General features: G+C 46.2%; 1 protein-coding gene and 1 long non-coding RNA gene across 2 annotated transcripts in view; one reads left to right on the top strand and one right to left on the bottom strand.

Moving 5' to 3' along the window:
* Positions 1 to 27,535, bottom strand: part of GALNT17 (polypeptide N-acetylgalactosaminyltransferase 17) — a 446,893-nt gene that overhangs the window by 246,052 nt on the left and 173,306 nt on the right. The gene's annotated exons all lie outside the window — the stretch shown is intronic.
* Positions 92 to 1,967, top strand: LOC123589429. Its single transcript, XR_006708335.1, has 2 exons — positions 92 to 484; positions 645 to 1,967. It is a non-coding gene; the product is annotated as an uncharacterized LOC123589429 (long non-coding RNA).

Here is a 27,535-nt window from a genome sequence, read left to right as displayed (position 1 = left end):
ATGAACGTTGACACTACGCCTGCCAACTGACACGGAACTTCAGAAAGTTCCACTCACTTCCTGTGTCACATCAACAACGGCAACTTCACTTTCCATCCAGCAAGGAGACAAACCGCTCCCTCCTCTCCCCGGCCCACTGTGGACGCGGGGCCAGATGATGAAGTCAGATCGCAAAGCACATCTAACTGCTTCTAATGCTCAGTTTTATGGGTCAACTTGGCTAGGCCGTGGTCTTTTGGCCACACGTTATTCTGGAGGTTTCTGAAGGTACTTTTTTTTCTCGATGAGACTGACATGTAGATCAGTAGGCCTGGGTTAAAGCAGATTACTCTCCATAATGTGGGTGGGCCTCATCCCATCAGTTGGAAGGTTCGAAGAGAAAAAAAAAGACTGAGGTCCCCCCGGGGGAAAGAGAATTCGGACAGCAGACTGCCTTTGGATCCTCGCTGCAACATGAGTTCCTCACTGGGTCTCCGAGCTGCAGGTGAGCCCTGCAGGTTTTTGGATATGCCAGCCTTCACAATCACGTATGCCAAATTCCTTTAAATAAATGTTTCTCGCTCTCTCTTTAGCTCTCCCTTCCCCCCCTTTCTCTCTCTCTCTCCATCCATCTGTAAATATAATGATATTTGATATAATGATAGAGACAGATAAAGAGAGAACGTCTCACACCTGCAGCTGATGACAAGACAAATCCGAGGTTTCCAGTCTTCACGGCCCTCAGAGGACCTGCCCTGAAGCTTCTCTGGAAGGCAGGTCAAAGCTTCCAACCCTCCCCCGCCTCCCCACTGCTCTCTGCTTTTACCAGCCTCCCCTCTGGCTCATCTCCCTCCTGCAGGGAAGCGTGCCTCTTAATCCACCGAGGAAATCAAGGCCATCAAGGCCATCGGCAGGAATTTCCAAAAGTGGTCACGGGCCTGTAGCATCAGCGTCGGTCAGCATCCCCTGGCAACCGGGCAGACCCTGGGCCCCCATCCCGATCAAGCTCCGCATCGTGGCTCCTCTGCAGGTGCGGATGAGAGAAGCCACGCACATGTAAGGACCCTCTGTCCCTCCTCCCCCGGAGGAAGCAGAGTCAGGAAGCCAGACGCTCAGGTCTCTCCCATTTAAATACAATGCGGGTCTCTCCCACAGCTTTCCTTGATGTCTTTCTTCTCCTTGTCTCCTTCCGTCTCCCATCGGTTCCTCACTCCACTCTCATCCTCTGGCCTCGAGTTACCCTCTTGCACTAAAACCGCTCTTGTTAGTTTCCAATGACATCTGTGTGGCCGGAATCAGCAGATACCTCCCGACCATCATTGCTGCAGGATTTAACGTTGTTGCCTCTCACCTCATATAAATGTGACTCACTCTTGGGTGCCGGCACACCCAGGGTTCCCGGAGTCACACCTCCGCTCTCTCTCCCACCTGATCGGCCCCGGCCCCCTGTTCTTTTTCCCGGGTTGCCCTTTCTGTTCCCGCTCCAAATCCCCAAATTCCTCAAGGCTCCTTCTCTGCCCTTGGCTGACTCTAACTAGGCGACCTCGTCCTAATCTATGGCTCCAACTGTCACGCCCTGCAATTTCCAAACCCGCATCACTAGCCTGGACCTCGGCTCAAGCAACAGCTTCCCACTGGACGTGGCCACCTGGACGCCTCGCAAGCCCAAGGTCAGCACGCCTAAACCCAACACCCGCTCTGTCTGTGCCTTCCTGTCTCCATCGCAGGGGACCGCCCTCTCTTCTCAGGAGGCACGTTAGAATCACGACCCATTCACCTCGTCTGGCCGGTCACCGAATCCTGAAGCTTCTGCCATCTTGAGGTTCTCTTTGTGACACTCGCCCCTCTCCCCCCCGCCATTTGCACTGCCCTGGCTCCACGTCTCAACGCTTCCCTCCTGGATGTCACCAAAAGCCACTTACTGGAGCCCTGCCTCCAGCCGGCCCCCTCTACAGCTCAGCCTCACTCTATCCACCACACTGCTGCCAGCATGTTCTTTCTTTTTAATATTATATTTTTAAGTGATCTCTACTCAACGCAGGGCTCAAACTTACAACCTGGGGATCAAGAGGCCCACGCTGTGCCACCTAGGTGCCCCCAGCGTGACCTTCCTAAAATGCAAATGGGATCAGGACACCCTCCCCCTGTAACTATCTCCTTGCCTTCTCCGTTGTTTTCAGAGTCAGGTTTAAACTCCTTTGCTTGGCACCCAGTTCAGCCCCAGCTCATCCTTCCAACCTCAGCTCCTACCCCGTTCCCCCAGCTACCGTGAAGCAGTCATACTTCCCGCAACCAGGAATGCCCTCTCTCAATGCACACTCTTTCCCCTCTGCCTAAAGCGCCTTTCCTTGGGCCTCACACGCCCCTCCCCTCCAGCCCCACCCCAGGCACGTCCTGGCCCGATGTGAGGTCCCTGTCCTCTGTTGCGTTCTCCCCCTCTGCAAGTTGCCATCCTGATGCCCTTCACTCTCTTCTCTCCCACTTCGGGGCAGCTGGGCTCCCTTTGTCTCCCCAGAGCCCAGCCCAGTCCTTGGCAGATAATGGTTACCGCACGAACCCGTGAAAACCCTCCTACCTTCCCTATTTCTTCTCTCTGCTCTTTTTATGATCAAAGACATCACTTATCGTCTCCCGAATTATAACATCAGTGATGGCACCTCAACACTTAAAAAAGACACCATCCTGAACTCGACTGCCTGCTGTCTCTTTTGATTTACTAATCAGAACTCAAGTTCCGAAAGCCCGTTTGGGTCAAGTGCATTAACCAGGCCCACAGTCCCTCTCTTTCTCCCCTCCTCATCAAGCCTCTCCTATAATCCACGGAAAGAGCGCTATCATTTTTAGCAACAGCAAACCTTGCAAAACAAGACAGGGGGCTGAGCCACTGAGATGCACGAGGCCCCTCTACTGGACCGCTCATTACCAGGGAGAAGGCACACTTTGCTGAGTGGTTTAATTTCCTCAAGTTGAGCTCGGCACTTCATCCAGGAAGGAGCTCCACACCTCATTAGCTCGGTTCCTACGCAGCCAGGCTCTGGGACGAACTGCCTACTTCAGCATCTGAGTTCCTGTGCATCCCGCAGATCAGTCACACTGGGGCGATTTTCATGAATTGAGATGCAGCCTGCTCTATGCCTGAGACGGGGTCCCATCCTGGGGTCCACAGAGCCCCCAGGAAAAGCCTCCCAAATTGAATGCGAGATGTGGTGGGCGTAGGAATTTTTTTTTTTTCCCTGGGGCGAGAATTCACACCTTTTGTGGGCTTCCCACAGAAACACAGAGGAAGGGTACAAACCCAGGGCACATGGCCAGAGGGCACAGTTGTCAGTGACAGGCCAGTGCCCTGCCCACGCCCTGTTTTCAAGCACCAAAGGATCAACAAAGCTCTAGGCCTCCCCTGCCAGCTTGGTTCCTACAAGCATTTCTCTTGGAATATTCCCCAAGCCATTTTTGACTCTTGAGCTGATTACCTACAGGTACCATGGAATCTCCCAGGCTTCCTGGGACGTCTCTTTCTCCGAGTCCTGAAGAGTTGCTTTTCCAAGGACAAGGTCTGAGACTCAGCTGTCCTTGGCCAGGTGGCAGATATGACAGTTTCAAGGTGTGGCAGGAGGTCATGACATGGGCACCGCCTACCTGTGTCTCTTTATCTTTGGAAGGTTTTGTTTTGTTTTGTAAGTGAAAAGGGTTGATTCATCTTCTTTAACCCTCAACTCTGACCACAGGTCCCTGCTTTGTGCAGCATGCTTTTTCTAGAAGGGAAGGGAGGAGCCACACATGGGGGGTGGGGGGAGGGTGGAGAGGATGATGGAGGTGGGGGGGGGGAAGGAAGGGAAGGGTGGGGAGGGGCATCCTTCAGACTCTCAGCTCAACAGATGGATCTCTCCGGGCATGAGGAAGCTAATCTTGTTGTAGCCAACTGACGAGAACAGAAAAAGAAAAGAAAAACCCTGGAGTTTTATTAAGCAATGGCTCAGGAACAGAATTTCTAAAAGCAATTAAGGGTAAATTAATGCAGACAGTTTCAGGCCAGAGCTAAGAAAACCTCAGTGCACTTAAGGCACAAGAAATGCTGCCTAAGTTATTCACACATGGTATTTATCCCATAACCTTCCGAAGGGGAGTGCGATGAATGGGGACCCCCCCGCCCCACGGGCACAGGAGGCCAAAACGCATTAGGAAATGATCCCAACTGGAAATAATAAATAGCCGTGTTCCAAGGCCCAGCAGATCCAAAATGTGGGCAATCTGATCCTTCAGAGAAACGGAAGGGCCCTAAAAGGCTCTGCACTCAGCCGAAGCCTCACTCTCCCACTCCAGCCCCTCCCGGAGCTCCAATCTGGGGCCAAAGTTGTCTTCTAGAACTTCAGTGCGGCAGTGAGAAACATATTACCCAACGGACGACTTTTCCTTTCCTTTCCTTTCCTTGCTCTGGTCAAACTGGCCAGTCCAGCCTGCCTTTTCAGAGACACTGACCACGAAAACACTTATGTTCGTTCCTGTATCTGGGCCACCCTTCCGTCCTTGGTGCTATGGTACCTCCACGCAGAAAGCCGTCCCCAAGGGCAGGCCCTCCACCATGGGACTCAAATCCGACACACCAGCCCCACCCCCCCACCCCCAGCCTCAGTTTAGTGCTAACCTGACGCTGCCTATCTTACTCAATCCGAAAATGCCTTCTCCCTCCCCGAACCGCCAGAGGCTTCAGCAGATTCTGTTTATGTTGTGTGGCAAAAGGCATTAACCCTTCACCCCTCTGTGTGCGCGGCTCCTTTGCCAAGTGACTTCTTCCAGGAGGTTTTTCTCACTGAAGAGGCCAAGTCTATCTCCCCACCCACGGGATCTGGGCGCGGCCACACGATCGGCTTTGACTTTCAGAACAAGGTAAGGGGCTATTGCGGGTCCAAGCGTGAGCCTCTGGGGGTTCTCGTGCCCTTGGCCATCACCTGAGAAGCACTGGGCTGGCCCTCTGCTCCGAGAGGGCAGTGCAGGATGAGTAACAAAAGGTGACCCCCCCCACACCCCGCAAACACACACACGTGTGTGAGCCCAGCTTCTGCAGCCGTGCGTTGGGCCAAGAACCTTCCAGTGTACGCATGATCCCATTACTTTTCACGGTAAGCCAGGAATGTAGGTATACCCATTGTACTGATGAGTAAACTGAGGCCAGAGGCAAGTGAGTAGTAGGCAGAGCTGGACTTCAAACCCAGATCTACGTGACTCCAACGACCTTTGTCTTAGCCTCTGAAAAACAAAACCGTTTCTCCAGGAGGGTCTGAGCAGAGACCTATGTCTTGGCTTTTGTCTACTAAACAAAGCCACAGGCATGATGAAGTCACTAATGCTAAGCCAAGTCACCAAACTGGGGCCGAACACCTAACCTAACTGCAGTTTCCGCCTCCCCCAGAAATGTTGTCTTCACTAGTCAGTCAGGAATTTTCCGGTTGGCTCTGATGAGGTCATTGGTCACAGGAGCCCTTCTCCATCCCCCACAAAGTAAAGTGAGGCAAACCCACCGAAAAAGACCCCCAGCCATCCCCACTAAGGGAAGGTGGCCTTGTCTGAAACAATCCTTCCTTTGGCTAATCACTCCTTGCCCCACCCTCCTTCCAATTTCCTTTGCTTGAATGCTCTTTTTTAACATGCTTATTCCTTGACATTTAACCGTAACCTCCAACGTTCTATACAAATATGTGTTACTTTCATAAGTTAGAAATACTACAAATGGTACTTTTTCAAAGATTTCTATAGAACTAACTTTACCACTTGACAAATAATCCCAACACTGACCGGAAAGAATAAACAGGCAAGAATAAATAACAAAACGGTTGAGGGGAAAAGGGTTGTAAGGAAACCTGGAAACATCCATGATGTTGAAGTCAAATGTCAAGTGAATAGCATCTAATCAAGAACCAGATGATGGACATGTGAAACAGAAGTAAGATGCTAGAAACAGATCCGATCTTGGAGAATTTATGCCGAGAAGTTTCCACAATAAATGATGTTAGGGCTACTCACTCTTTGTCGGGTGAAACAGTGAGAGTCCCCCCTACGAACAAACTAAAAGTAAATTTTATTTTATTTTTTTTTAAGTTTATTTACTTATTTAAGTAATTCTACACCCAACGTGGGGCTTGAACTCACGACCCCAAGATCAAGACTAGAACGCTCCTCCGAATGAGCCAGTCAGGTGCCCCCAAAAAGAACATTTTAAATAAACAAACTGGCTGAGTGCAGAACTCAAAATAAAAGGAAAGCAACATAAAAATGTGAGGGAATATTCACGCAAACTCCGGATATTGAAGAATCTCCAATAGTTTGATAATATTTGTAAACTTCTGATCACAAAAATAAAATTGAAACAGCAAACTCCCCCCACCCAAAATTCACAGCAATTACAAGGGGAGAAGATAATGAGGGCCCAAAGAACCCAGACAAATAAACAAAAAACATGAACAGACAATTCAGAGAATCAAAGAAATAAACACCACGCATATGAAAATAGGCAGACCATCACTAGCAATAAAAAAGACTCAAAACAATAATGAGATGTCATTTTGCCTCTATGTGGTGGAATTGTCAATAACTTTTTCTTGCTTCTTTGTACATTTTCTGGTCTTATTTTTTAGAGTGAGCAAATGTAACACAGAAAAACACATCAGTTTAGATTAACGCACGAATGACTGAGCCATATTGCAGAATTAAAGGGAGTCGCAATGCCGGACTACAAGTTCTTAGATTTTCACACGAGAGCATGACATCAGTTGGCATGAATAAGAAACAGCCATGTCATCCCCACAACATGCCTTCTGAGGCCACAGAGACAGAAGTCTTGAGTCAAAACCAACATCACAACTGTTCCACCCATTGAAATGCAGATGGGGGGAAAAGAATAATGTGGCCTGATCTCACGTTATCCATTCTAGAAAGCAAGCATGCCTACCACTGAAATGGACCTCCACCTTTTTTCTCTACCCAGAAGCTTTTCCAAGAGGGCCTTATATAATAAGGGGTTTATACTATAAAGGTATAATAAACATAAAACCAATCACTGCAATTGTAAGCCTTCCTCTGTTAGTCAACACGTAGCTTTGAAAGGGCAAGAGAAACTTAAATATGAAATAACTGTAATTTTGTTTAAAGGGCAGAGTTAGCTCCAGCCATCTGCCAATTTCTTAAGGTGATGGGAACTGCCCATTTACAATGATGATAATGCTGCACGAGATGTGAGCCCCAGCCTGGGTTTCTTTTACAAAGAAACTGAGCCATCCAACTGAGCCTGCCAGGCAGCTAGTCTAGCCCATTAATAACCATTGATCAAACAACCCCATGACTTCTGCACTAGGACATACTTCTGCTCCGGAGTAGAAGGGCATGAAAAGAAACTTCATTCCTGTTTAAATGCCATTCCCAGTGGTTTCTCGATATCCTATAGAATGTTTCCTGTCACCTTGTACCATCTCTCAGACATGTTAATAACAGGTAATTTTCACAGTTTTCAACCTTCCTCCAGGTAATGCCTTCCTTTCTAAAACCCCACGGGTGGGGCGCCTGGGTGGCGCAGTCGGTTAGGCGTCCGACTTCAGCCAGGTCACGATCTCGCGGTCCGTGAGTTTGAGCCCCGCATCAGGCTCTGGGCTGATGGCTCAGAGCCTGGAGCCTGTTTCCGACTCTGTGTCTCCCTCTCTCTCTGCCCCTCCCCCGTTCATGCTCTGTCTCTCTCTGTCCCAAAAATAAATAAACGTTGAAAAAAAAAATTTTATAAAAAAAAACAAAAAAAACAAAGCACGTGTTCTTTTATTCCCATACCCCTAGGACCAGTGTATCTATGTCACCCGGAAACAACAGGTTGATGGTGACATTTGCACATATTGGACATCGATTATGGACAAGCAAAGTGTTGAAGATCCAGAAAGTTTTTTAAAAACCTCACTGTTACCCGGGAAAAGTTCACAGCCCCATAAGAGAAAAAGCTAGGTAAATCGTAACTACGATTATGGAATGCTACATGTCACAAGGGAAGTTTGCTCAGGATGGTCCGAGATTTCTGCCTTCAAGGAGACAGATGGGGGCCCCACCCAGGGAAGGTTTTGCAGCAGAGAGAAAATGTGCCCTCAGCCATGAAGCATTGGTAGGTAATTTCCAGGTGAGGACCGGTGAAGGGAGAGACAGGACAAAGGGCAAAATTCTCTGAGCAAAGCAAAATGAACAGCGTGTGTAAAAACGGAGGAGAGAAAACGTACAGCGCACCGCCAAGAAGCAGAAATCGGGGTTTTGGGGCGTGTCCGGGATGCGGAAAAGAAACCAACGGTCAACCAGGTTGCTCTGAAGGCAGTTTAGAAAATTCAGACTAAGTCCTCCAGCAGCACGAAGCCATGAAGTCAAGGATTATTGAGCAGGGAAGAGGCATGACAGCACAGGGCATGTGTCTAAATCAAAGAACAGCATCCCTGCAAGAAGGCCAAGATGCGACCTCAGAGGCCAAGTTCTGAGCTCTCGAAAAGACATGGGTGTGTAAGTTCCCTGCCCAACAAGCTCATTCATTCCAGACCGCCCAGATCACAACCCCAGGTCCTCACGGAGCCTTCTCATCTGCTCTACAGATGACCCTGTAGAGACATCTTCCAAAGGTACTCACGCTTGGCTCAGACACTCCGATTCCTCTCCTAGGCCCCAAAGTTCTGGCCTACCCACTAGTTCTCAGGGTGGATCTTTGGCAGGGCCCTCTCTACCCCATCCTGAAGAAAGAATGTAACAAAAAATATTTCCTTGATCTCTTACATAAATTAGCAGCTCACCACGTTGTTGGCAGAAACTAATGTTTTTCAGTTCAAGTCAAAACTGTGAACAAGGCACTTTATCTTACAGGCAGAGCCCTAGAGGGAACGAGCTGACCTCTGAAACTAAACTTGGGAGGAGCTCTGGACCCAGAGGGCTGGTGAGACCCGGCAAAGAAGTGGGCAACTGGCCAGATCTGATTTTTCGATTTCCCAGAGGCCTCTGGCATTAGGGGGCCTCACCCGAACCAGGCCCCACCCCTTACCAGAAAACTCACGTAGCTCAGAGGGGCCCATCAAGAAATCAGCAATAAACATGTCCAACAGAAGGGCATCTCTGCCTACATCCGAGGCCAGTAGACCACACATCACAATGGCAGTCAAGCCAGAACCATCTCCCAGCCCCCACATATAAAGAGAAACCCCTGGGGATTCGAATTTGGCCCCATATCCTTCATCAACTCCGCACTGCCAGCTCAGAGCCCAACACGGGGCGCAGACTCACGAGATCATGAGATCATGACCCGAACGGAAACCAAGAGTGGGACACTTAACCAACTGAGCTACTCAGGCGCCCCTGAAACCACATTTAGAAAGCTACTCCAAAGCAACAAAGAAGAAGTTTTGAAAAGGTGGGGCAAAAGAAGGAGGTAATCAATGAGAAGATAAGTAGAGGCACTTGGCAAAAAACATGAAGGGATCAAGGGTCAGAGAAATATTTCTTTTTGATAAAAGGTATGATTTAGGGGGCGCCTGGGTGGTGCAGTCGGTTAAGCGTCCGACTTCAGCCAGGTCACGATCTCGCGGCCCGTGAGTTCGAGCCCCGCGTCAGGCTCTGGGCTGATGGCTCAGAGCCTGGAGCCTGTTTCCGATTCTGTGTCTCCCTCTCTCTCTGACCCTCCCCTGTTCATGCTCTGTCTTTCTCTGTCCCAAAAATAAATAAACGTTGAAAAAAAAATTTTTTTTAATAAAAAAAAAAAATAAAAAAAAAAAAGGTATGATTTAGGACAATTAAATGGTCATGAATGTATGCACCTGATAGCATGCTTTGAAAACATGCAAAGCAAAAGGTACTGAAAACCTAAGAAGTATGGGGCGCCCGGGTGGCTCAGTCAGTTAAGCATCTGACTTTGGCTCAGGTCGTGATCTCACAGCTCGTGAGTTCGAGCCCCGCATCGGGCTCTGTGCCGACAGCTCAGAGCCTGGAGCCTGCTTCGGATTCTGTGTCTCCCTCTCTCTCTCTCCTCTCCTCCTGCTCATGCTCTGTCTCTCTGTCCCTCAAAAATAAATAAAAACATTAAAAAAAAATTAAAGAAAAGAAAATCCAAGAAGTAAAAGATAAATCCACAGTCATACTGAGAGATATTCACCACATCTCTCTCAGAAATCAAAGGAAACAAAAATATCCAATAAATACATGAAAAGATGATCTATCTCTATAGTAATCAAAGAAATGCATCCAAGAGCTGTAACAAAGTACTTTTTTTTTAATCTTTCGGGTTGGGAAAACAAATTGAAGGCAGATCTTATACAGTCCTGTCAAATGTGAGGAAAGACACCCTCATACGCTGCTGGTTGGAGTATAAGCAGGCAAAATCATTTAAAGAGCAAGTTAGCAGCACCCTGCAAAATTAAAAACGAGCATGCCTGGCACATCCACGCATAAGCAAATGTCAGACAGACACAGGAAGCAGCCACTAGTGGTCACCTTTGTTGAGAAGAGTGAGGTTTGGGTCTGGGGCTTTAGAAGGACTTTGTGTTTTGCTCTATATACATCTACATAATTTATAAGTAATACATTCAACTGTTGTTTGTGGAGTTTCTTTAAATTAGAAAAAGAGCCATGGGGTGGCTCAGTTGGTTAAGCGTCCGACTTCGGCTCGGGTCACGATCTCACGGTTCGTGGGTTCGAGCCCGGCACCGGGCTCTGTGCAGACGGCTCGGAGCCTGGAGCCTGCCTCGGATTCTGTGTCTCCCTCCCTCTCTGTTCCTCTCCTGCTCGCACTCTGTGCTTTCTCTCTCAAAAATAAATGAAGATTGAAAAAACTTGTTTTAATTAAAAAATAAATAAATAAACTGATACATGAATTTAGCAAAGTTCCAGGATACAAAATCAATGTACAGAAATCAGTTGCATTCTTATACACTAACAATGAAGCAACAGAAAGACAAACTGATCCCATTCACAATTGCACCAAGAAGCATAAAATACCTAGGAATAAATCTAACCAAAGATGTACAAGATCTATATGCTGAAAACTATAGAAAGCTTATGAAGGAAATTGAAGAAGACATAAAGAAATGGAAAAACATTCCGTGCTCATGGATTGGAAGAATAAATATTGTCAAAATGTCTATACTACCCAAAGCTATCTACACATTCAATGCAATCCCAATCAAAATTGCAGGAGCATTCTTCTCGAAACCAGAACAAGCAATCCTAAAATTCATATGGAACCACAAAAGGCCCCGAAGAGCCAAAGTAATTTTGAAGAAGAAGACCAAAGCAGGAGGCATCACAATCCCAGACTTTAGCCTCTACTACAAAGCTGTAATCATCAAGACAGCATGGTATTGGCACAAAAACAGACACATAGACCAATGGAATAGAATAGAAACCCCAGAACTAGACCCACAAACATACGGCCAACTAATCTTTGACAAAGCAGGAAAGAATATCCAATGGAAAAAAGACAGTCTCTTTAACAAATGGTGCTGGGAGAACTGGACAGCAACATGCAGAAGATTGAAACTAGACCACTTTCTCACACCATTCACAAAAATAAACTCAAAATGGATAAAGGACCTGAATGTGAGACAGGAAACCATCAAAACCCTAGAGGAGAAAGCAGGAAAAGACCTCTCTGACCTCAGCCGTAGCAATCTCTTACTCGACACATCCCCAAAGGCAAGGGAATTAAAAGCAAAAATGAACTACTGGGACCTTATGAAGATAAAAAGCTTCTGCACAGCAATGGAAACAACCAACAAAACTAAAAGGCACCCAACGGAATGGGAAAAGATATTTGCAAATGACATATCGGACAAAGGGCTAGTATCCAAAATCTATAAAGAGCTCACCAAACTCCACACCCGAAAAACAAATAACCCAGTGAAGAAATGGGCAGAAAACATGAATGGACACTTCTCTAAAGAAGACATCCAGATGGCCAATAGGCACATGAAAAGATGCTCAACATCGCTCCTCATCAGGGAAATACAAATCAAAACCACACTCAGATATCACCTCATGCCAGTCAGAGTGGCCAAAATGAACAAATCAGGAGACTATAGATGCTGGCGACGATGTGGAGAAACGGGAACCCTCTTGCACTGTTGGTGGGAATGCAAATTGGTGCAGCCACTCTGGAAAACAGCGTGGAGGTTCCTCAAAAAAATTAAAAATAGACCTACCCTATGACCCAGCAATAGCACTGCTAGGAATTTACCCAAGGAATACAGGAGTACTGATGCATAAGGGCACTTGTACCCCAATGTTCATAGCAGCACTCTCAACAATAGCCAAATTGTGGAAAGAGCTTAAATGTCCATCAACTGATGAATGGATAAAGAAATTGTGGTTTGTATACACAATGGAGTACTACGTGGCAATGAGAAAGAATGAAATATGGCCCTTTGTAGCAACGTGGATGGAACTGGAGAGTGTGATGCTAAGTGAAATAAGCCATACAGAGAAAGACAGATACCATATGGTTTCACTCTTATGTGGATCCTGAGAAACTAACAGAAACCCATGGGGGAGGGGAAGGAAAAAAAAAAAGAGGTTAGAGTGGAAGAGAGCCAAAGCGTATGAGACTCTTAAAAACTGAGAACAAACTGAGGGTTGATGGGGGGTGGGGGGGGGGGGTGATGGGTATTGAGGAGGGCACCTTTTGGGATGAGCACTGGGTGTTGTATGGAAACCAATTTGACAATAAACTTCATATATTGAAAAAAAATAAAGAATAAACAAATAAATTAAAATAAATAAATAAATAAATAAATAAATAAACTAGAAACACTAGGGGCGCCTGGGTGGCTCAGTCGGTTAAGCGTCCAACTCTTGGTTTTAGCTCAGGTCATGATCTCGTGATTTCGTGAGTTCAAGCCCCGTGTCGGGCTCTGCGTTGACCGTGCAGAGCCTGCTTGGCATCCTATCTTTCCCTCTCTCTCTGCCCCTGCCCCACTCATGCTGTGTCTCTCTGTCTCTCTCAAAATAAATAAATAAACTTAAAATAGAAATTAAAAAAACAAAGTAAATTAGAAAAAGACTTGAAAAATCTATTGGGTATGGCCGTCAGAAACTCATAGGAAACATCTGTATATTTCAATGTCGTGTTTTGTGTGAGGAGTAGTGCGGGGAAGAATAGATATGGTGAATTAAGGCTTCCTCCCAGAGCAAGGGAGGAAAAGGAAAGAGCAGAGAAGCAAGTTTAAAAAGAGGAGTGTTCACTTGGCATTCAGCCCCAGCAAATGAGTCCCTCTGGTCCCGTGTGCCTACATCCTTAAAGAATCTTGTTCCCTATTCTGCCAGCAGGACTGATGGGAGGCAGGAAGCATGTTAAGGTCTAGCAGGCGAAGTAATGGCTTTCTCAAAATGAGTGTCCTGGCACATCTAACTCTTCTCGTCCTAAGACATTTTACTCCCTGACTCTGGATCTGCGTGTGTCTGTGTTTAAAAACTGCCTTAATGAGTAATTGCCAATGGGTTCTAATAAAAAAAAAAAAAAAATACGTGGCAATATGTCTGCAACCCCCCACAAAATCTTCTACTTCGCACACTGGTCCAAACGGATATTTACAGGGGTGCCATCACTTGGCAAAGTGATGTCAAATTGGAAATTCCACTCCCACGTGAACACCTCACAGAAGAGGGGCTGGGACAGGCCTGGGAGGGGTACTAGTGGAGGGCACTGAGTCCTTTGAGGATGACGGCTGGAGCGACAGGCTTCATCAAGATCCCCGCCCCCTCCCCCGGCCCCGAGCCTGCAAAGGAAAAACTTTGGACGAACACCAAGGTCCAAAACGCCAGGAATGGAGGAAGGCGGATCAACACATCTGTGTTCAGGAAGTTAGAAATCAGGATACTGAACCAAAAGTTAGCACCCTGTTTCCACAGCACCGAGCTCAGTGTCCGGGCCAGTCAGGGGCGAGGATGGGGAAGACGGTCTGGCTTAAAAGGTCGGGCGCGAGGCAGACCCCAGCCTCTGCGAAGGTACCCCTGGGCTGCCTCTTCTGTTCTGATGATTGGGGAGCCTCCCTGAAGGAAGAGGTTGGCTCCAGACATCCGTCCTCCTTCTGCTCCAGGTACAGGGGCTGGCGGTGGCCCAGGAGAATTCCATAGCTTTTCTCTGCGTGCACAGTCTCTGTGTCCAGGTAGACGTGTGGCGGTAGGGACAGCACAAAACTACAGAAGATGCAAAATTACTGGCAGCAATGGGGCTTGCTCAGGGTGGAATATCGGAGGGTTTCTGGAGACACAGACAGCCCCAAGTAGCCGCCTTTAAGTACCAGCGAGGGAAATCTGCACGGATGCCAAGAAGAGTGCTGAAGGGTACCTCCCGCTGGGACTTCTTAGGGTGATGTCCGGTCATGGGTAGCAGACTCTCCCAGTCCTGGCTAGTGCTAGGAGGGCCGTGGGCCCGTGGGTGTGCAGAGAAGCAGCCAGGGTGCAAACATGCGTGTGGCAGGTGGAAGAAAGCGCTGAGTGGTTACTCATCAGTCCGGGAGTTCGTGCGCTTTGCCTCCGTACGATTATTCAACAGCCTTTGGGAACCCCTTTGCTGCATTTATCTTGGCTGAAAATTACTGGACATACGGTTCTTTCCGCTGACCTTCCCACGCTGCCCCGGTGGCTTTTAATGACGTTAGATGTAGCAAAGTCCTCGGGCTTGGACAACCGTAGGGCAGCACAGCCTTTCTGCCCCGGGGTATCTGCTCAGTAGGTTCAGCCACCAGAGAAGCACAGGAGATGTGCAAGTCAAGGCATTTGAAGACCACCTCCGACCTCGCCTAGCTAGTGGGGACTCGGCCAGGATGCCTCAGTGGTTGCAAGCTTACTGAGAGTCTGGGTCAGGGTGCCGGTCTCAGACCAGGCTTCTTGGACTCGACGATGTAGGTGAACCACCAGAGAATCTTGTTAAAAAGCGTATTTTGATGCAGTGGGTGTGGAGCGAGGGCCGAGCTCCCGCATTTCTAACAAGTCCCAGCTGATGAGGAGGCCAGAGGTACACGGGCCACCCTTGGCAAGATGGAGAGCAGGACTGACCTTGAATCCTGGGTCTGCCACTTACCAGCTTATGGGCAAGTCATCTATCGGGTCCAGGTGGGGAGCGAGGAATGGGAAGGACCTGGGATGGGGGACGAAGGGCGGACGGTTTGAAATCGGAGAATTCCAAGCGGGGGGATGGCAGTGGGGGCAGGAAGGTCTAGAAGACAAGGAATGGGGAGGTAATGCTGTCCCAAGAAACTGTCTAAAATGGCCGCTGGCATGGGCAGCTGGTGGCTACGGAGTGGGGCCCCCCGGGTGGCTCAGTCAGTTAGCATCCGACGCTTGGTGTCAGTTCAGGCCACGATCTCACAGCTCGTGAGTTCCAGCCCCGCATCGGGCTCTGCGCTGACAGTGTGGAGCCTGCTTAGGATTCTTTCTCTCTCTCCCTCTTTCTCTCCCCTGCTTGTGCTCTCTCTCTCTCTCTATCAAAATAAATAAATAAACTTAAAAAAAAAAAAAAAAAACAGAGGGAACCGGGACATCATATATGTTTGGAGAAGACGTCTCTGCTCCGACCGGCAAAGACTGCCTCACGATTGTTTACCAGCGCCTGGCTCAGCCCAGGGCACACCATCCGTGGTCCAAAATTATTGGGCCTGGAGCAAATTAACACATTAGCAATGGAAGGGAGGTTTGAAGAGTGTTTTGTTCAAGGCCCTGTTTTCACAGTTGCCCAGAGTGGCTGAGATCCAGCCAACACACAACCAGACTACGTTCTTGGGTTGGGACCCGAGCTGCCCTTTCAACAGCCGTAAACGGGTCGCGCTTTGCTTCGGACCCATCGAGGGGGCCGTGACTGGGGACGGGCTGGGTGGAGCGCTTCCTGTAAAAATATACATAAGCCGATCTGTTTTGTTGAGACACGCTTGCCAAGAGAAACGCCCCCCGAATCAGCATCTTGGCCGTAAAAGAAAGCACGAGCAAGTCTTCATGTGAATCGCGCGGCCACGTGGGATGGACTCCCTCAGGCCCACGCGCAAGCTTTGAGGAGGCGAAATGGGATCAATGAGTTTCTTTGTTAATCTTGATATTTGCAGGAAGCAAACAAACCAAGCACTCTGCAAATCACTGGCTTTAATCTTCAGAATTACTTATACTGCCATTTAGGAGAGTTTTGTTTTCTGGGGAGATTTGCACACAGCAGGCGGCAAACATTCTAATTGCCGTTAAGTACATTTGGTGTAATATGTTGGGGGAAATGTACTCGTTGAATCAGTTAAGCATGAACACACAGGCTCACGGGCAGAATGCAAGTTTGCACACAGACCCGCTCACCAAAAGTGTTCTTAGTCACAGAGACAAAAATCTCACGTGGGAAAAGAGCCTGCCCCTTCCAGACGTGAACGGCACCCCGGGGCCCAGCCACAAATGTCCACAACAAATGTCCACGTTGCACTCCACCTTTTCTGCCCCTCTCTCCCCACTCTCTCTCTCCCTGGGTTCATTTATAGCCAAGATGCAATGCTATTTACAACATACATTGTGTCGCCAGGCTTTGCAACCTGACGTGGGAGGCGTTCAATCTATGCAACAAGAGTAAAGCTCAGTGGGAAGTCAATGTCACGGCTATTTTATGCCTCCAAGTATTCCAGCCACACACACCCACTTCTCCCACCAGATTAAAACCTCCTTGCAGTCGGGGCGCCTGGGTGGCGCAGTCGGTTAAGCGTCCGACTTCAGCCAGGTCACGATCTCGCGGTCTGTGAGTTCGAGCCCCTCGTCAGGCTCTGGGCTGACGCTCAGAGCCTGGAGCCTGTTTCCGATTCTGTGTCTCCCTCTCTCTCTGCCCCTCCCCCGTTCATGCTCTGTCTCTCTCTCTCTGTCCCAAAAATAAATTAAAAAAACGTTGAAAAAAAAAATTAAAAAAAAAACAAAAAACAAAAAACCTCCTTGCAGTCAGGGAGCACATCGCATCCATTTCCACATTCCTCAAGCTCTTAGCTCTGTGTCTGCCACACGGTAAAGACACAACTGCCATCTGTTGAATTGAACCAAAGATTCTTCCCAAGCGTAAGAGCGTTCACTCAGGAAAGGAGCGTGAAAAGGAAAGGGAGCGTCAAGGCCATTTGCAGAAACGAAGAATGGAGGCGGTGAGGTTCAAGTGCTAAGGCAGGCTTGCCACGAGAGGCACGCTGATCAAGCTAGTTGACTCCCAACTCCCAACAAAAATGCGAGACCAGTTTTTGAAAAACGATGACCCAAGCCTGGGCCGATTTCCCTTCAAGGTCTTCCAGTCGAGTGTGAAATAATTCATTGAGCCCTTGGTTGCATAAAAAGGAACTGTTTAAAAATCTGACAAGGTGTCGAAGTAAATAATTCACCCATAATAAAGCAAAGAGCATAAAGTGATTACCTGCCTATTCCGACTAACAGGAAGCCAGTAGCTAAACCACACCCAGGGCCAAGTTTCAGAGAACCGAAGTGACAGGCTGCATCCCAGGAAAATTGCCAGTTCTGGGCAAGTGTCGGCAATTTCATATGGGCTCGACCACGCTACAGTGAAGATACACGGAGTCTAACCTAAATCTACTCCAAACAAGGCGATATCCTAGCTGTTGTCTGAAAACTTTTAGTGAACTCGTTTGCTTACAAATTCGTTCGTCTGATCATCCAGTTTTGTTGTGTTTTTTAAGTAGGCTCCAAGGCCAGTGTGGAGCCCCACACAGGGCTTGAACAACCCTGAGATCAAGACCTAAGCCAAGAGCAAGAGTCAGATCCTTTAATAAAGGGCGCCTAGATGGCTCCGTCAGTGAGGCGTCCGACTCTTGATTTCGGCTTAGGTCATGATCTCACGGTTTGGTGCAGTTGGGCTCCGTGCTGACAGTGCAGAGCCTGCTGGGATTCTCTGTCTCCCTCTCTCTGCCCCTCCCCCACTCGTTCATTTTCTCTCTCTCTTTCTCAAAAATAAATAAATAAAACTTAAAAAAAAAAAAAAGTTAGATGCTTCACCGACTCAGCCACCCAGACGCCCTTGATCATCCAGATAGTAAGACCACCAATTCAGATAAGATGTGATCTCTGTTATCTCAACTTGTAAGGAAAAGGAAGAAATGTGATTTCTAGGTCACAGGAGCCAGTGAAGCAAGGATCCCAGAAGGAAGAAGTACTTGGTGATGGAAAAGTCATTTTGCAAGTTCCCAGGAACGTGGCCACGGAACAGCAGCCATCGCTCTAAACCCAGCGGACAGACGAGGCATGGGAAATTGGCCTGAACTGCGTATAACGACAGACACTGAAAAGGCTTTTGGTTTTACTAAATCTCAGATACCAGATTATCATTTGTTCCTCTCTAATAGCAAGGTGTAAAATACAGTATATGGAGAGATTTTTTTTTTTTAACTTTCTGACGGCTATAATTTACATCACGAAATAAATGAACCTGAAAGAACTTACTGGTGACCAATAAGTTCTTGTTGAATGGATACCTAAATGACACGGTGGGGCCCATAAATATCCCATGAGTTACCCCCAAATTCTAGCTTTGCAGTGCTGTGACCAAGCGTAATTGTTCCCGTATCTGACTTTATCATTTTTCCCGCCTACACCAGTGACTCCCAAACTTTAATGAGCAAAGAACCCACTGAGGCGTCCCTTGAAATACAAACTGCTGGGCCTCACTTCTAGGGATTCTAATCCAGTCTACATAGAGTGGAGTCTAAGAAGTCCACCAAGAACCTCATGGGATTTTGATGCAATTGCTTCATCAATGTAGGTCAATATGCTCATCAGTACGAACTTTAAATCCAATTATCTCCCAACTTAAAAACAGCAACGAGAGGGGCATTGGATGGTCCAGTCGGCTAAACATCCCACTTTGGCTCAGGTCATGATCTCCCAGTTCGGGAATTCCAGCCCTGCGTCGGGCTCTTTGCTGACAGCTCAGGGCCTGGAGCCTGCTTCGGATTCCGTGTCTCTCTCTCTGTCTCTGCCCCTACCCTGCTCGTGCTCTGTCTCTCTCTGTCTCTCTCTCTGTCTCTGAAAAATAAACATTAAAAATAAAAAAAAAAAAACCAGCAATGAGAATTTGGGGCTCCCCAAATCCCAATTTCTCACCACGTTTTCCAAAATAGTAATAAATAATGTGTAAAAGAACAAATAAAATTGTAGTGTTACTGCAAGACAAAGAACCCTCAAAACTTCAAATTATCATTAACAGTAGAAAAAGGAAAAAGCAGGGTTCATGATCCCAATACCACCGAAAGTGGATACAAGACAAAAGGCATTAAATGCAATCAATTAACTGGAACACAGGTGATTTTTTTAATGCTAAAAGCCATAATTCACCATGAAGATATAAACATTTTTCATATCTATGCACCAAATAGTGCAGGAACCATCTTTATGAATCAATACACTAGATGCAAGAAAACATAGGCAAGAACCCAGACTGATAAGAAATATTAACACCCCGCTCTTAGCATAAGCAAACCAAAGAGACAAGGAGTAAACATATAGAATGCTTAAATAATACTATCAATATGACAGAATTGATGGTTATTCATCAAACTTCACTCCTAGAAAAAGACAATATACTTTCTTTTCAACCTTGGGAGAAGTTTTAAAAAAATAATCACAAAGGAAACATCAGTACCTATCATAAAACAGAAACATTACAAACAACACTCTCTGATCACAACGCAATAAAATTAAAAATTATTAATAAATATTTTAAAGCCATCAGCCTGGAAACTTTTTAAAAAACTACTAAACAAATCATGAGTCCAGGGTAAGTAGAAACCAAAATTAAAGTACTTCTGAAAAATAATGATAATTATTGAAATAATTATGAAATTATGAAATAATTATGAAAACATCACATAATGTCAGTGGGGAACTTCAAGCCTTAAATAAGAATATTCAAAGCCTTAAAAACTTTTAGCAATAGAGGCACCTGGGTGGCTCAGTCAGTTGAGCGTCTGATATGTGATCATGTGAGGTCATGATCTCACGGTTTCTGGAATCGAGCCACTGACGGTACAGAGCCTGCTTGGTATCCTCTCTCTCTCTCTCTCTCTCTCTCTCTGTCCCTCCCCCACTTGTGTGTGCTCTCTAAGTAAATAAATAAACTTAAAAAACTCTTTTAGCAATAAAAATCCTTGAGTTTCATTACCAGCTCAAAAAGCTAGAAAAAGAACAACAAAGTAAGCCACGAGGAAATACAGAGAAGGCAATAATGAATACAAAAGCAGAAGTCAATGAGCTAGAGAAGGGAAAAACACACTATCTCATCAATAAATCAAAATTCTAGTTTTTAAAAAAGTAATTTACAAAACAAGCCAACCTTTAGCTAGTTTAATCAAAAAAGGAAAAAGCACAAAAATAGAACATAAGAAACCAAAGAGAAAAATCACTACTGAAACAGTTTTCTTTGAAAGAATTATTTGTAGGTGTATACAAATAAATTTAAAAACCTAGATGGACTGGACAATATCCTAGGGAAAGGCAGTTTACCAAGGTTGACCTCATTAGAAACAGAAACCTTTAATAGACCTGTTTCCCAAGGAGAAATAGAAAAAACCGTCAAGGAATTAACACATAAAGCACTCCCAGCACCAGATGGTTTCACAGGTAAACTCTACCAAACGTTCAAAGACTACACAGTCATAATTCTCCATAAATTGTTCCAGAGCATTGGAAAGGGAGAAAACTTCCTAAATCTTTTTTGTAGGTATCGATACCTAAACCTCTCAGGGAGAGCGCAGAGAGAGATAAAGAGAGAATTACGAAGTTTGTTGCAAAAGTTCTAACGTGATATGAGTGAATATCACGTTCAGAAAGTGATACACCATGGCCTAGTGGAATTTATTCCGGGGATGCAAACTTGATTCAGTATTAGAAACTCTAATAACATAATACACAATATGGGGAGAAGAAAATCTACGATCATGTGTAGAGGTATGGAAAATACTGAAAACCGTTCAACAATGTCGACTTAGCCTAATAAAAAAACTCAAGAAAATCGGAATTGTTACTTTCTTAACCAGGCACACAACTTTACTATCATCCTAACAAGGCAACGGAGCCCCCTAGCTCTTACTAATTCAACATTTTACTGGAGGGCTCAGGAAATGTAACTATCAGGCAGACACCAACTTTAACCAAGTGATCAACATTAATGCCACCGGTAATGAAACAAATAGATCCCACACGCGTCCTCATAAGATGTGCTGAGATGAACACATCACTTTTGGGAGTATTCCTGCACAGTAGTATAACCTGAATCTAATTCTGAAGAACAGACGTGTCCAAATTGGGGAACGGTTTTCAAAATAACTGGCCTGCAGTCTTCAAAAATGTCAATGTCAAGGTGCCTGGGTGGCTCAGTCAGCTAAGTGTCTTGACTCTTGTTCAGCTCAGCTCTTGATCTTGAGGTTGTGAATTAGAGCCCCAGCATGGAGCCTACATATGTGTTATATATGTGTTTACATACACATATATAATAAACACATATATGTGTACATATATGGGTTACGTGTACATATTAGGGTTATGTACTATATATATAGTATATACTATATATATAACACATATACGTGTACATATTAGGGTTATACTATATATATAGTATATATATAGTTGCTAGAATTTTAACAAATAAAAAAAATAGAAAATATCAATGTCACGTGGGGCGCCTGGGTGGCTCAGCCGGTTAAGCGTCTGACTTCGGCTCAGGTCATGATCTCACAGCTTGTGAGTTCGAGCCCCACACTGGGCTCTGTGCTGACAGCTCGGAGCCTGGAGCCTGCTTCGGATTCTGTGTCCCCCTCTCCTGCTCACACTCTGTCTCTCTCAAAAAATAAACATTAAAAAAATTTTTTTATTTAATGAGAGAATGTCCTTGTTCTTAGAATACACACGCTGAGGTATTAAGAGGGAAAGGCGCATCGTGTCTGCAACTTATTCTCAAACAGTTCAGGAAAAAATATGTACATATGGAGAGATAGAAATATTAGAAAATGTTAACATCTGAGGAATCTGGGTAAAATTTTTTATACTATTCTTGCTACTTTTCTGTGTGAAGTTATATCATACCAGCCCTCTTGAGTGACCTCAGTCTTGATGGACATCTCTTTGCTGCTGCCTCCAAAGGTATATCCCCAACCCCAACCTCTCATCTGAGCTCCAGATTCAGAAACAGTTCAATCACCTATTTGATATCTCCCATCATAGGATGCTCATCCTATAATTCTACTTAAGATGTCCAAAGTAGAATGCTTACATATCTCCCCAAATCTATTTGGTGTTCGGTCCTCCTTAGCTCAGTAAATGGCACTGCCATCCACCCGTATGGTTCCATCTAAACCCTGGCTGTCTCCCTTGATTACCTCCAACACAAGCCTCTTCTCATTTCTTCACCTCCCTAGGCTCACCTAATCGGAGTTGCTATCATCTCCTGCCTGAACCATCCTCCAAACTGGACTCCTTGCTTCACTCTTGCTCTGTATAGCCCATGCTCCAAAAGAATTCGGAATGATGTTCTAACAGCATAAACCAGATCATGACCCTTCCCTATATCAAAACTCCAGTGACTTCTGTTACTATTAGAATTGGTTTCCTAGAGCTTCCATAAGAAAATGGGTGGCTTAGAACAACAAAAACCATAGTTGTGGAGGCTAGAAGTATGAAATCAAGGTGTTTGGGGCCATGCTCTGAAGTTTCTAGAAAAGAATCCACCCTTGCTTCCTCCTAGCTCCTGGAGATTGCTACATTCTTTGGCTTGTAGATACATTATCACTTCACCCTCTGTCGCTGTCTTCCCACATCCTTCTTCCTTCTGTGTCTGTTTGTGTCTTTGTGTCTCCCCTCCTCTCATAAGGACACCAGTTACCTTGGACTTAGGGCCCACCCTAATCTAGTATGACCTCCTCTTAACTTAGTTTCATTGGCAAAGACCATATTTCTATATGAGGTCACCATCAGAGAGACCTCCTCTCTTTCCCCAGTGGACCTTCCTCTAAAGCACACCCTCATTTCCAGTTACTCTGTAGATCAGCACTCGGTTTATTTACTTCAAAGCACTTACCGCAATCTATATTCATCTCGTCTTTATCTTTCCCAGTTTATCATCTGTCTTTCATTACCATTTCAGCATCCAACCCAGTACCTGGTACATGGGAGCTGATCAATGAGTATTTGCTGAATGAAGAAATACATTCGTGTTTGTGTGTGTGACACCCATCTGTTACAATTCCCACAGAACCTGCCCCTGGCTCTCTACATAGTCCTTGAAAGTGTTTATTGAAATCAATTAGCTAATAAATTCTATCAATTTCCTCCATGCCACAATTTATAGTCAAACAAAGAATTCTCCTGAACAGACTTTGTAAGACAACAACAATGGCTCCAATGCTGCCACCGGGGTTCCAAACATTTATTAAGAATTCTGTATTGGGGCACCTGGGTGGCTCAGTTTGTTGAGCACTCGACTCCTGATTTCGACTCAGGTTGTGATCTCATGGTTCATGGGATTGAGCCCCATGTGGGGCTCTGTGCTGAGTGTGGAACCTCCTTAGAATTCTCTCTCTGTCCCTCTCTCTCTCTCTCTGTCCCTCCCCTGTTTTCTCTCTCTCTCTCTCTCTCTCTCTCTCTCAAAATAAATAAACATTTAAAAAAAAAGAATTCTGGGGGTGCCTGGGTGGTTCAGTTGGTTAGGAATCCAACTTTGGCTCAGGTCATGATCTCAAGGTTCGTGAGTCTGAACCCCATGTTGGGCTCTGTGTGGACAGCTCAGAGCCTGGAGCCTGCTTCAGATTCTATGTCTCCCTCTCTCTCTGCCCTCCCCAACTCGGGCTCTGTCTCTCTCTCAAAGATAAATGAACATTAAAAAATTCAAAATAAAAGAATTCTGTATCTGGCGTAGGGCAGTCCTAGACTCCTCAAACTTCCCGTGATCAGATATTGTGTAAGTGAACCCACACGCAAAGTGGGACAGGATTCACCACGACGAAGATCTAAGACCTTCTTCAAGGTCATGTTATGAATAGGCCTGGGTTACAGAAAATTTCACGTGTGTCCACAAAGCATTTGAGAGCTGTGGAGAGCTCGACGTTATCATCAAGGGTCAAGCGTACAGAAACGTGTTGCCCACAGAGGCACATCCTGCTCCCTCGCCACCGCAACACGTACCATTAAAGGGGTTTTCAAGGAATGGTAATTCGCGGTACGTCTACTTGAAGCAATTTTGTATTTATTTATTCAACTGAATTATTTATGTTCCTCATAATGAAATGCAACTCGACCCGGCATTGGTTCTCTCACGTCTTCTCTTGCTTTCATTTGGTTTGTTGCCTATGACTATTTTTATGCAAATGAGGTTATGATGACATTAAACATTTTCTCCTGATTTTCCAAGAACAAATATGTTCTCTCCATATGCCACAGTCTTCTTTTGCCTGCATCCATCCTCAAAGCTCTGTCGGCTGATCAGAATTTTTTCTAAATTAACTCCAAGGACATTCCATCTGTAATACTGATGAGCCTGTCTCCCTCTGCAGTGTGCACAGAGCACTCCCATTAATACCTGAATTTAGCCCATTTCGCCCATTCCGCCAGAAGCTTCATGCATCCCCCCCCCCCCAGCTCTCACAGCGCTGTAAATCTCACCTTGTTACAGAGCACCGTGGCACTTCCCCGGCTGCCACTTCGGGGGACGTTTACTCACAGAACGAAAACAACCAAGAACTCCACACATTTAAAAAAAAAAAAAAAAAAAAAAAAAAAAAGGCCTGATGATTGCAGAGACATTTGCCTCTATTGATTATATCCAGGGCTGAAAAACAAGTGTTTTCAGGAGAGAATTTCACATAACTAGCCACTAGACAAATCAGAGTGGAATTCGGCAGGCTGCATACACCGGGCTCGTGTAGGCTGGCTTGGGCTTTCTCATGTGGGGTGTGTGTGTGTGTGTGTGTGTGAGAGAGAGAGACAGAGAGAGAGAGGGAATTTGTTTTAACTCAGGTGCACTGCTACGGTGAGAGGCAGTAGGTCTGGGCAGGCAGGAGAATCCCCTAGAAGGACACAGGTTGCAGACTGCCAGAGTCCCCAGGTACAGGTATTGTGGGAATTTCTGAGTATTACTAGAGGTGAGCTGTTTGCCTATGGTTCAGACATGCCTGCAGTCCTGACATACAGCATCAAAGGGCTGCAGAAGCAAGGACAACCACGGCTGTAAATCCCAACGCTGGTTTGACATAAGGTTATAAATCAAGAATTCCATTTCCCATGGTCACATCTACATCTGGGGAACATGCGTTTGGTACTCAATAACCCTGGCCGTTGTAAACACGCCATAGAGCGGATGCATTTGCATAGACAGGACGAGGTTCACGTTGGGTTTCTCTCTGCAGATTTCAAGTTCCCCGTGCAAGCAACTGGAACTGGTCCAGGAAGCTCTCTGGAACCGAAATGGAAGGGAATCTTTCCCGCAACCTCGCTTTAATGCATTTAGATGAGAAGCCTCTCAGGTTCAAATGAAAGATTAAATTAACTTTGCCAATTCATAAATTTTTGGGCAGCCAGGCTGGCACTGCCTCTAGAAGTGGAGTCCTTTCTTAAAAATTAGCTAAATCTTTGACCCCCGTGCTTACGATGCCCTTGGTAGCACAAACAGCATCTCAGCTGTGAATCTGTCTTTCGACCCTAGTTTCTACGTTTGAAACACTGCAGGGTTCTCCACCGTTTCACGGGGGTATAATAAAGTAAAAAAAGGAAGATCATTCAAAATGAGGTTGATTTCTTTTTTTTTTTTTTTTAATATTTAGTGTTTCTTTATTTTTGAGAGAGAGACAGAGCGTGAGCAGGGGAGGGGCAGAGAAAGAAGGAGACACAGAATCCAAAGCAGGCTCCAGGCTCTGAGCTGTCGGCACAGAGCCCGATGCGGGGCTCGAACTCATGAATAGCGAGATCATGAGCTGAGCGGAAGTCAGACACTTAACTGACTGTGCCACCCAGATGCCCCAAAATGAGGTTGATTTCTATTCAGTTTCATTTATCAAATGGATGCTCCGGAGGACATGGGATGGGAGGGAACAGGGGTAGGAGGGAAGGTAAACCAATAAGGAAGGATGAGAACTTCCCCAAGCGTGCAAAGTCCTGCTCTGCCCTGCCCTGCCCCTCGTTTTCTCTTCCACCAACTTTCTCCCATCTCAGAAAATGGTGGGGTCCCAAGATGCTCAAAGTTTTAAAAGTAAGAATCACACAGGTGAAATCACACAGGTGAATCAGCTTGTGAGGATGAAGATTTATAGCTCCCCATTCTAGGGGGCTAACTGGGAGGCGAATCTAACTAGCAGGGCCAAAAACTTGACATGGTTTTTTTTTTAATTAATTTATTTTGAGAGAGAGAGAGAGAGAGAGTGCAAGCAGTGGAGGGGCAGAGAGAGAGGGAGAGAATCCCCAGCAAGCTCCCGAGGTCACCGCAGAGCCTGATGCGGGGCTCGATCCCACAAAACTATGAGATCATGACCTGAGCCGAAATCGAGAGTCAGACGCTTAACGGACTGAGCTGCTCAGGCACCCCAAGACTTCACAGTTTTAACCCGCAGCCTTGGCAAGTCAAATGCAAGGGCCACACTTCCAGAAATGTGATAAGCCTGCTGAGTATCAATCTGATGAGATACTGGGGTAAGTGGGAAGCTTCAACAAAACCCACAAAAAACAATACTGATGCTTGGCCCCACTCCCCGAGATTGTGAGTCGATCGCTGTCGGGGAGCGTATCGGCATCCCAATGGGGAAAGTTCCCCAGGTGATTTCAATGCCTGGTCAAGACTGAGAACTGCCATGTTGGGAGAATCCATGCCTTTAGACAAGCAGGGATGTGAGCCCTAGAGCTTCCACTTTTCACACTTTTACCCAAAGAACATTCCAGAAGACCCCTGTCTGAATAATCACATTTATTCCAAGATTCCACGGTTGCAAAAAAAGGCAGGAAATAATGATGAAAATTGGGCCATCTGCCTCTTGACTGTAACGGTCGGGGATTTTAAGGCAGGAGCATCTGACTGAGGCAACAAAGGTTCTCTCTTTGTGCTGTGCGGACCCCAGACCAGCCTGAAAGATGAGGCAGAACCTCCTTCGCCCTCCCCGCAGCTGCCCCAGGCCAACGGCCAGCCTCAGAGGCCGGGTCAGGCTCCACATTGGAGCGGCTGCACAGAAAGTCTCAAAAATCAAAACTTCACTGAGAACACGAGGCCACAGCGGAACAACACCCAATCTCTTAAAACTCTCTCACCCTCTCAGAGGTTCTCCATATAAGGAAGTAATTCATCGAGAGTGGCCAAGACTTCAGACCAAGGACTCCGTTGAGCCCAGCAACCTACTTCTTTTGCAAGCTCCAAAGAACTTCCTTTGAGAACCATTCTGGGCTTTTCAACATTCAGCCCTTCACACGAAAAAAAAAAATATTTTAACCTGTGGTGAAAGAAATCATTTCAATTTTTGCAAGGGTAAAGAACACAGATTACAACGGATCCTTGAACTGTCTGAATTGGACTCAAGCAGGGTTTGAA

The sequence above is a fragment of the Leopardus geoffroyi genome, chromosome E3 (genome assembly GCF_018350155.1).
Source record: "Leopardus geoffroyi isolate Oge1 chromosome E3, O.geoffroyi_Oge1_pat1.0, whole genome shotgun sequence".
Classification (NCBI taxonomy): domain Eukaryota; kingdom Metazoa; phylum Chordata; class Mammalia; order Carnivora; family Felidae; genus Leopardus; species Leopardus geoffroyi.
Note: the sequence above shows the minus strand (reverse complement) of the source record. Positions and strands in the feature narration are given on the sequence as shown.